The sequence below is a fragment of the Monodon monoceros genome, unplaced genomic scaffold, assembly GCF_005190385.1.
Source record: "Monodon monoceros isolate NGI ecotype Baffin Bay Population unplaced genomic scaffold, NGI_Narwhal_1 Super_Scaffold_21, whole genome shotgun sequence".
In the NCBI taxonomy this organism is placed as follows: Eukaryota; Metazoa; Chordata; class Mammalia; order Artiodactyla; family Monodontidae; genus Monodon; species Monodon monoceros.
This window is the reverse complement of record NW_021703778.1, coordinates 54,150,541-54,160,299: the sequence shown is the minus strand read 5'-3', so window position 1 is coordinate 54,160,299 and position 9,759 is coordinate 54,150,541. Positions and strand designations below refer to the sequence as shown.

The 9,759-nt window shown below is 39.5% G+C and overlaps 3 non-coding genes across 3 annotated transcripts; all 3 read left to right on the top strand.

Annotated features, from left to right (window-relative positions):
• Positions 1-334: 334 nt before the first annotated feature.
• LOC114905442 lies at positions 335-401 on the top strand. The gene has a single exon (XR_003796267.1). It is a non-coding gene; the product is annotated as a small nucleolar RNA SNORD109A (small nucleolar RNA).
• A 7,126-nt stretch (positions 402-7,527) lies between these two features.
• On the top strand, positions 7,528-7,620 carry LOC114905327. The gene has a single exon (XR_003796172.1). It is a non-coding gene; the product is annotated as a small nucleolar RNA SNORD116 (small nucleolar RNA).
• A 1,821-nt stretch (positions 7,621-9,441) lies between these two features.
• On the top strand, positions 9,442-9,534 carry LOC114905321. Its single transcript, XR_003796167.1, has one exon. It is a non-coding gene; the product is annotated as a small nucleolar RNA SNORD116 (small nucleolar RNA).
• Positions 9,535-9,759: the final 225 nt, after the last annotated feature.

Here is a 9,759-nt window from a genome sequence, read left to right as displayed (position 1 = left end):
TTATTACTAGCATTTCAGAACTTAGATGTTTTACTCATATTTCTATGATAATCAAAACTTATTTGCTACCTCATTTACAAATATTACCCCACTACTCCTTGAAATTTTAGTTGACTTAATTTTTTATATTTTCTCAATAGATTTTATTTAATTTTATTCGAAAAAATCCATGGTTATGTGCCTACTGTGCTGTGTAGATGAGGGTTCCATTGTTCAACTACTAAACAAAATGTCTACTGTATATGTGCTGTTTTTAATTCATAACGCAGTAGATAAGCCTGAAGAAAATAAGCCTGGCTATGGAAATGCTTATATGTTGGGAGGGTGCTTGTCTGGATCGATGATGAGAAAAATTGTCTGAGGATGCTGAGGGACTCATTCCAGATGTCAATCTGAGGTCCAGTTGAATGCCCCTCTAATAGGACAAATAAGACCCTCATAGCCTGGCTTTATTTGGTGACCCCTCATTGATGACATAATACTGCTGCAAGCATGTCTTTTCTTTCTCCCAGGGCAAGGCATTATTAGCATCCTATCTTATGATGCAATATTCACTGTATATATGCTAAGTGACCCAAGACTTGCTTCATTTTGCTCACTTTGAACAGAGATGTAGATAGAACTTGTTTAAAGGAAATGTTCTTGAGCAATAAATGAGGAAACAAAAGAAATGTTGCATTAAGAAGGGGTCAAGCAACTGTGATGGGTACTGAAAGACTCATTAGTGTTGGGCTAAAAGAAGGGAACCATGCATGCCTGTAATAAATATTGACCATGGAGTCAGTATTAGTGTGTTATTTTTAGTGTTGAGTAGTTTTTGAGACTATATCTTTCTTTTTTGTTGTTGTTGTTTATTTATGGTTTTTTGAGGTAGAAGGGCTGAAATGAGGGCCTCCACTTCAGAGAATAGGGGTGAGTAACTATACCTGAGTCCTTTAAAATTCATATGTCATGTGCTCTGTGCCACACCCTGAAGTCTCTGTGTTCATCTGTTCAATGGCTTACTCGATTATATCTTCATGATGTGTCCTTTTCTTTGGTGATTGCCTCTACCCTCATTTCCAAATTTTAAATTTTATTTTATCTGAGTTTTGGGTGGATTGACAAATGGAGAATCTTGGAAAATTGTTGGTTTTTTAATACATTTTCTTATTGCAATGAAATATCCTTTGGTGAAATTAAGCTGTGCTTGGGAGTTTCCGTAACAAATTATGGTTTCAGAATGTTAACCCCATGATTGAGATCATCATAGTTAGAGCATTTTGGTCAGATCCATAAGATCATTATGGGTCATTATTGCTACTCTTCTCAGTGATGAATTTGACTTTAATTAGGTGTTTTTCATTTTTTTATGTGAAAAATTATATATTAAACTTTCTGAGATCTTTGTAAGGCCATGAAGATTTTAAATGACAAAGAACCTTGAAGTACTTCATTTTTCTGAAACACAAAAAAATTCAATTTTCCATAGTACATTAATCTCACAAAAGATATCGGGTTGGGTTAATCAAGTGTAGAGATAGTGAAATTTCATATAGTAAATAATTAATCATTATTTGTTGTTAAAATTGAAACATCCATCAATAAGGAAAATGGTCTGTATATTCCTTGACATGATTACACAGGTTTTATGTTACCTAGGGCCTGGTGTTTAATACTTTAGAAATGGGTAAACTCTGTTTTTCTCTTGACAAAGTTATGGTCACAAATTCTTTGAAGTAATAATTGTTTTTGTTATTTTTATACTTATTTATTTATTTATGTATTGTAATATATGTTTTCACTTCTCCAGAACCTAGCAAAGTAATTCAAGTGAACTCAATAAAAACTAATAAAATAGCCGTGAACATTAATAATTGTAATATTAGGGAGGAAAAGAGCCCTACCAGATACGGACATGAACTGTAGAAACTCTTATTATTCAAAAATATTTGAGTATAATTATGAATGACAGGAACACTAGAACATATTTTGGTCTAATAAATATGATCCTAAAATTACATAATTGTTTATTCATCCATGTTAGTATATAAGTAGATTTATAGTGCATGGTTGCTGTCTTAATGTGTAGAATTAAATTGACATATAGTATTAATGCTGTAAATGGCAAGTATTAAAAATTTACAACCCAGGGTGTTTTAAAAAAGAAGTACTTTTTCCTAGGATTGGGAACAAGACGATATCCTGTCTCATCACTTCTTTTTTTTAATTGAAGTATAGTTGATGTACAATATTATATAAGTTACAGGTATAAATATAGTGATTCACAATTTTTAAAGGTTGTACTCCATGTGTAATTATTATAGAATATTGCTTATATTTCCCATGTTGTACAATATAGCTTATAGCTTATTTTATATCTAATAGTTTGTACCTGTTAATCCACTACACCTAATTCATCCCCTCCCTTCCCTCTCCCCAATGGTAACCACTACTTTGTTCTCTATATCTGTGAGTTTACTTCTTTTTGTTACATTCACTAGTTTGTGAGGTCCTTGTGATGTCCTTGTCTGCCTTTGGTATCACTGTTAAGTTGGCCTCATTATATGAGTTAGGAAGTGTTTCTTCCTCCTCTGTTTTTTGAAAGAGTTTGAGAAGTATTGATGTCAATTCTTCCTTAAATGTTTGGTAGAATTCACCAGTGAAGCATATGGCCCTAGACTTTTCTTTGCTGGTAGGTTTTTTTTTTTAATTTTTTAAATTTCTGACTCAGTCACTTTTTTATTAATGGTCCATTTGGGCCATCATAACAAGACACCACTGACCAGGTAGCGTATAAACAATAGAAATTTATTTTTCAAGTTTTGGATGTTCATTTTTTTCTGTGTCTTACATGTTTTTTGGTCTTCACTATTGCTTTTTTTGTGTTAAGTAGATATTGTTGAGTACACCATTTAAAATTCTTTATTTCCTTGTTGTTTTTACTATATATATTTTAAGTTATTTTCTTAGTGGTTGCCCTAGGGGTAACAATTAACTTCTTAATTTATAACAATCTAGTTCTAATTAATACCAATTTAATTTCAATAGTATATAAAATCTCTGCTTCCATATTGCTCCATTTCCCCTGTGTGTTGTCATTGCCACAAATTATGTCTTTATACTTATGTACTCATCACCACAGACTGATAATTTTTGTTTTATGCAGTTATTCAAGCATATGATAGGAAAAGAGAGGAGTTACAAAAAACATATTAATATTGGCTTTTATATTCGCTTGTGAAGTTACCTTTACTGATATTATTTATTTCTTGATGTGGATTCAAGTTACTGTATATGGTCCATTCATTTCAGCTTGACCCCCTTTGACATTTGTTGTAGGGCAAGGCTGCTGTCAAAGAACATTCTCAGTGTTTGTTGTCCGAGAATGTCTTAATTTCTCCTTCATTTTTGTAAGGCATTATTGTCGGATCAAGAATTCCTAGTTGAATGTCTTTTCATTGCATAACTTTGAAACTATCATCCTACTGCCTTCTTACCCCATGTTGTATGATGAAAAATCACTTGTTATTTTATTGAAGATCACTTCTATCTGATGAGTGCCTTCTTTATTGCTGCTTTCAATGTTCTCTCTTTGACTTTCTATTTGAACAGTTTCATAATGATGTGTTTCAGTATGAATCTGTTTGAATTTATCCTACATGGAGTTCATTAGACTGCTTGTATAGGTAGTTTATCACTTTTCATCAACTTTGGGCAGTTTTGTCCATTATTACTTGAAATATAGTTTCTGTTCCTTTCTTTCTTCTTTCGTGACTCTCATTATGCATATGTTGGTACATTGGATGGTAGCCTCAGGACTTTTAGGCTACGTCCATTAAAAAATAAATTTTCTCTTCCTATAATTGGATAATTTAAATTGACTTACCTTCAAGTTAGTTTTATTTTTTCAGCTCAAGTTGTCGTGGAGCCCTTTCTGTGAGTTTTTCAACACTTGCTATTGTGCTTTTCAACTCCAGAATTTCTACTTGATTTGTTTGAAAACTTTCTGTCTCTTTATTGATACACCTATTTCATGAGACAGTGCTTGTGGGGTTCATCTAGTTCTTAAATATGTTTTCCATTAGCTCTTTCAACACATTTAAAGTAACTGATTTAAAATATTTGTCTTTGAGTCCAATGTCTTGGCTTTTCAGGGAGAGTTTCTATTACTTGTTCTTATATTTTTTTCTCTGTGTGTGGGACATACTTCATTGTTTCCTTGAATGCCCATTACTTTTATGTTGAAAATTGGACATTATGAATATATAATGTGGCAACTCTGGAAATCAGATGTGCCTTCCCTGTTTGTCTGTTGTTGCTTTTTGTTGTTGAAGTTGTTTGTGGTATGTGTTCACTGAAGACTGCTTCATTAGATTTGTGGTCAGCTAAAAATTGGACAAAGATTTCCTTAGAAATCCTGAAGACAAAAAATTTCCCTGCTTTTCAGAAGTCTCTCTGTGTATGTTAGTATATGCCTTTAACACTTAGCCAGGCATTTTAAGCTTTCCCTTAGCCTCAATTTTTGCTTGTTAAGAGCCTCAAGTTTACTCACAGAGGAGACCTTAGGCCTTCTCAAGTTTTCCCTGAATAGGCACATAAATCCACATCTGTGCTGCCCTTATAGATTATGAGGAACACATGGAATCACCTGATAGCCATTACTTCAAAAACACAAAAAATTCATTCCCGAACTTTCCTCATAAGGTATTGGTTTAATTTATTTTCTGTTACAACTGTAATCCGTTGCATTAGGCAGCAGCGGCAAACAATGCAAATTACCACCAATCTAGCTGCTATAGCATTGAGTGACTTCTGAATTAGGAGAAAGAAAAGCAAGTCTTTGAACCAGTGTTTTAGGGAGCCAATATAAATCATAAATTAAAAGAAGAAATTACAATTCTTTGGATATGAGGTCAGTCCGACTCTTTCCACTACAAGAACCAGGAATGTGGAGTGTTATTCTCAATAATATCACTGAGTTAGGGAATAAGACATGGGATTAGAGTCAGTTAAACAGCCCAAAGTTTCTGGATTTTAGAAATTGAACTATGTTTCTTGATTAAGAGATTGCCTAGTGACAGCTATTACTTGGTGAATTTGCAGATTTCCAAAAAAGTTGATAGTGCAAGCATTTACCACTTTTTCGTTATTGTTTATGAAGGGACAGGTGTTGGAGTTCCTCATGTGTCAGATTTGGTGCTGTCATTCTCATTTCACTTTTGATTTTACCAGTCACTAATGAAGTTCGTCATATCTTGAAGGATTATAATCACTTGTGTATCTTCACTTGAGAAGTGTCTATTAAAATAATTTTAACAATTTCAATGGAGTTATTTCTTTTCTTCTTCAGTTGAAAGAGCTGATTATATGGTACGGGAGGAAAGATTTTACCAAAAATATAATTTGAAAATCACCCCCTGTGATTCTGCTGGTTACAGTTTATCTGTAAAATTAAATCCTTATATCACAAAATACAGTAATACTGGTAAAGAAAAATGTATGTAAATTTTTCATTTAACTTTTTGTGAAAAAGATATTTTATTGCTATTGTTCTTTTTGCCTTCTGTGAATAGGATAGTTTACCTTTTGTAATAACATGAAATGGAATATAAAATACGTTGCATAACGTATGGTGATTCATAATAAAAAACAGGTCTATGGATAATCTTTTTAAAACATGCGAAAATGATCACATAATATTGGAGATATTTTCCACAAAGGTGTTATGTTTAGGAAAAAAGATAATATATTTTTTAACATCTTTATTGGAGTATAATTGGTTTACAATGGTGTGTTAGTTTCTGCTCTATAACAAAGTGAATCAGCTATACATATACCCCCATATCTCCTCCCTCTTTCGTCTCCTTCCCACCCTCCCTATCCCACCCCTGTAGGTGGTCACAAAGCACTGAGCTGATCTCCCTGTGCTATGTGGCTGCTTCCCACAAGCTATCTATTTTACATTTGGTAGTGTATATATGTCCATGCCACTCTTTCACTTCGTCCCAGCTTACCATTACCCCTCCCCCTGTCCTCAAGTACATTGTCTATGTCTGTGTCTTTATTCCTGTCCTGCCCCTAGCTTCTTCAGAACCATTTTTTTTTAGATTCAATATGTATGTATTAGCATACGATATTTGTTTTTCTCTTTCTGACTTACTTCACTCTGTATGACAGACTCTAGGTCCATCCACCTCACTACAAATATCTCAATTTCGTTTCTTTTTATGGCTGAGTAATATTCCATTGTGTATATGTGCCACATTTTCTTTATCCATTCATCTGTCAGTGGACACTTAGGTTGCTTCCATGTCCTGGCTATTGTAAATAGAGCTGCAATGAACATTGTGGTACATGACTCTTTTTGAATTATGGTTTTCTCATGTATATGCCCAGCAGTGGGATTGCTGGGTCATATGGTAGTTCTATTTGTAGTTTTTTAAGGAACCTCCATACTGTTCTCCATAGTGGCTGTATCAATTTACATTCCCACCAACAGTGCAGGACGGTTCTCTTTTCTCCACACCCTTGCCATCATTTGCTGTTTATAAATTTTTTGATGATGGCCATTCTGACTGGTGTGAGGTGATATCTCATTGTAGTTTTGATTTGCATTTCTCTATTGATTAGTGATGTTGAGCATCCTTTCATGTGTTTGTTGGCAAAAAAAAGATAATATTTTTAAAAAGGAACTCTGTGAGGGACGTTGCTGAAGGGTTTTTAAAAGTCCATGAACATATCAGGTGAGAGGTACAAATTATGTGTTGGGAAGGGCAGTGATACCTTTTCATGGGAGAATATGACATAGGATAAAAAGTATGAAAAATGAAAAATAAGAAGATTTGAAAAAATGTGAAGATTTTGACTTAGGCGGCAGATCCTGGCATGAAGCACAAATCATAGTGTACATGGGAATTCTTTGCATTTCACATGGCACAGGCCACGGTGATGTGTAGAAGGAATGCCATTTCACTACAAACACAAAAATACAAATGAACAAACACATACAAGCAAACGTAAGTGACTAATGCCCTACACTCCTGCCATCAGACACGCATTCAGTCCTCCCTAAGGGAAAGAGGTAGTTGGAGGCAGGTGCAGGGCTTACCCCCAGGTAAACATTGGCATGAATCTTCTTCTGTGAGGACCCGGATCCAATTCTGAAGCTCATGTGTGGTTTCTGTCCACTTCTCAGGTGGAGTTGCCAGGCAAGGCTGGCCATCCGCTAAGACAAGAACACCTTCGCGTGATATGATGACTGGAGGTATGAGGGAGACACGAAAGAAGTGGGGTGGTCCCAGAGTGCTGAACCTGGCCATGGATCTCTCAGGGCCATAGACATCCCCCCACCCCAAGGTGTGCTATTGGATATTAGGGTTTCCTCGGATGGGCCCAGTGACTGCAAGCGTGGATTCACTGTTCCTCTTGCTGAGTGGCCTGGGAGCTGTGGATTCCCCAGGCTGTTGGAGTACTCCGGGGTCATTGGATCCTCTTCACAGCCACCCGGCCTCACAGTTGGATTCTGCAGTGTCCCAGCACGTGCTCGGATGGATGATGACTCCCTCGTATGCATTCCTTGGTAAATCTGAACAAAATAAGTGAGCATGCTCTACCATCTCCTCATCGAAACTGAGGTCCAGCACATTGCCTCCCTTGGGAGTAGGGGACAGTTAGGAGTGAGGGCCAACGTTCCCTTGCTGACACGCATGCAAACACCACTCAGGGTGCCAGCATTGGAGGGGATCCTGTCTGAGGGTCGACTATGTCTGCACAGTAGCTGGGTAGTCTATGATCCCAGGTCCTTGGTGAAAGGCTGGTGAGGGATTGCGAGATGGCAGGCTCTCCTGCTGGTCTTAGGAGAAGGAGTGTGTGCAGTCTAGGCCCAGTGAGCTTGCGGCTTGGAGAGGTGTGTTTTGGCCAGGTTCCCACTTTGGGCGTGGCACTTCGGGGAGTGTATTCACTGTGCCCTTGCAGGCTTCCAGCTCCCCTCGCGTGGCAGAGGTCTTCTGTTGGAAGTCTGTCTGTGGTCCTCGGGGACAGTGCCTTTGATCTCTGTGAGGTCCTTGGTAGTGTCGCTGTGGCAGTGGAGAAGTGCCAGAATGCATGCGATGGGGTCAGCGTCGTCAAATCAGATATGCTTGCAGTCTGTCTTCCCTGGTGTACAGTGTCCCCATGTTTGCATGATGTCTATGGCTTCCAGTAGGGTCGAGTCGCCTTGCGGGCAGGAAGAGGGCACTGAGGATGAGGCTGTTGAGTGTTTGAACGTTTCCTCAGATTCAGGGCTCCAAACCCTGCCGGCTAGAAGCTGGCTGGGACGTGGCCAGAAAGGTGACCTAGTTTCCGCCGTGGGGTTCGAACCTGGGTCATGGTTGCTGAAGCCCACCACTTCCCATGGTGGGCATTCCCACAGGTCCATGGAAAGTGATTTGCCCTAGATGACAAGAAGTAGCACTTGGGCTGAAGTCCATTAGCCCCTAGAGAGGTGCCAGGCTGCATCTTGCCTGTAGCCAGCTGCACGTCAGAGTCGGCACCATCAATGGGAGGTTCTCTTGCTTCCAAAAGCACTGGGAGTGGCCCCAAGTGCACATCAGATGTGCTACTAGCTGGCAGGGTCTCCAGGTCCACGTAGATGTCACACCCACAGCCGGGAAGCAGATCTCGTTGAGTCTTTGTGCTATGGTCACAAGGCGTGGCTGTGGGAGAGCGGGATTCGTGGCCAATTTCAACAGCCCCTGGGGGTCAAAGTTCACAAGCGGCCTCTTGAGGCTAACAGGGGCTTTCTCCATTTAGTGGGGGGGTCCAAAGCCAGGGTGCTATGTATAAGCTGTGGCTTTTACTGTTCAAGTTCTCTGCAGAGGGCAACAGAGACACACAGAGACCAAGACGCGGATTCAGAGGAACACACAGAAACCCACAAGCGCATCCTCATGCATGCACATGCATACACGTGCAAACACACACATACACCCTCAAACACACCGGTTAACGTAAGTGCATAACTTCTACAGTCGTGCTGTCAGATACACAATCAGTCCTCCATAAGGGATAGAGGTCCTTGGGAAGGAGGTTCCAGGATCAGGCCCCGGTTAATGTTCACATGAATAATGTTCTCTGAGGACCCCAGTCCAATTCTGAAGCCTGAGAGATTTCTGTCCACATCTCTTGTCTGATGACTGGAGGTGCTAAGGAGAACTGGAAAAAGTGAGGCGGGTGCATGTTGGTGAGCGTGGCTGTGGATAACTCAGGAAGGTAGGCATTCACCCACCCTAAGATGTGCATTGGATATTAGGTTTTCCTCAGATGGGCCCAGTGGCTGCAAGAGTGGATTGACTGTTGCTCTTGCTGAGTGGCCTGAGGACTGTGGATTCCCCAGGGTTTTGGAGTACACCGGGGTCATGGCTGCTCTGCAGAGCCTCACAGCCTGCCCAGTTATGTTCTGCAGCTTCCCAGCACGTGCTTGGATCAATGATGACACCCTTGTATGCATTCCTTGGAAAATCTGAACGAAATGAGTGAGAACACTCTACCGTCTCCTCATCGATACTGAGGACCAGCACCTTTCCTCTCTCGTGGGTAGCACAGTTAGGAGTAAGGGCCATCGGCCCCTCCTGACATGCATGCAAATACCACCCAGGGCTCCAGCATTGGAGGGGTTCCTGTCTGAGGGTGGACCGTGTCTGCGCATAAACTGGGTCGTCTATGAATCCCAGGTCCCAGCTGAAAGGCCGTGGAGGGAATGTGAGGGGGCAGGCTCACCTGCTGATCTTCAGAGGCAGA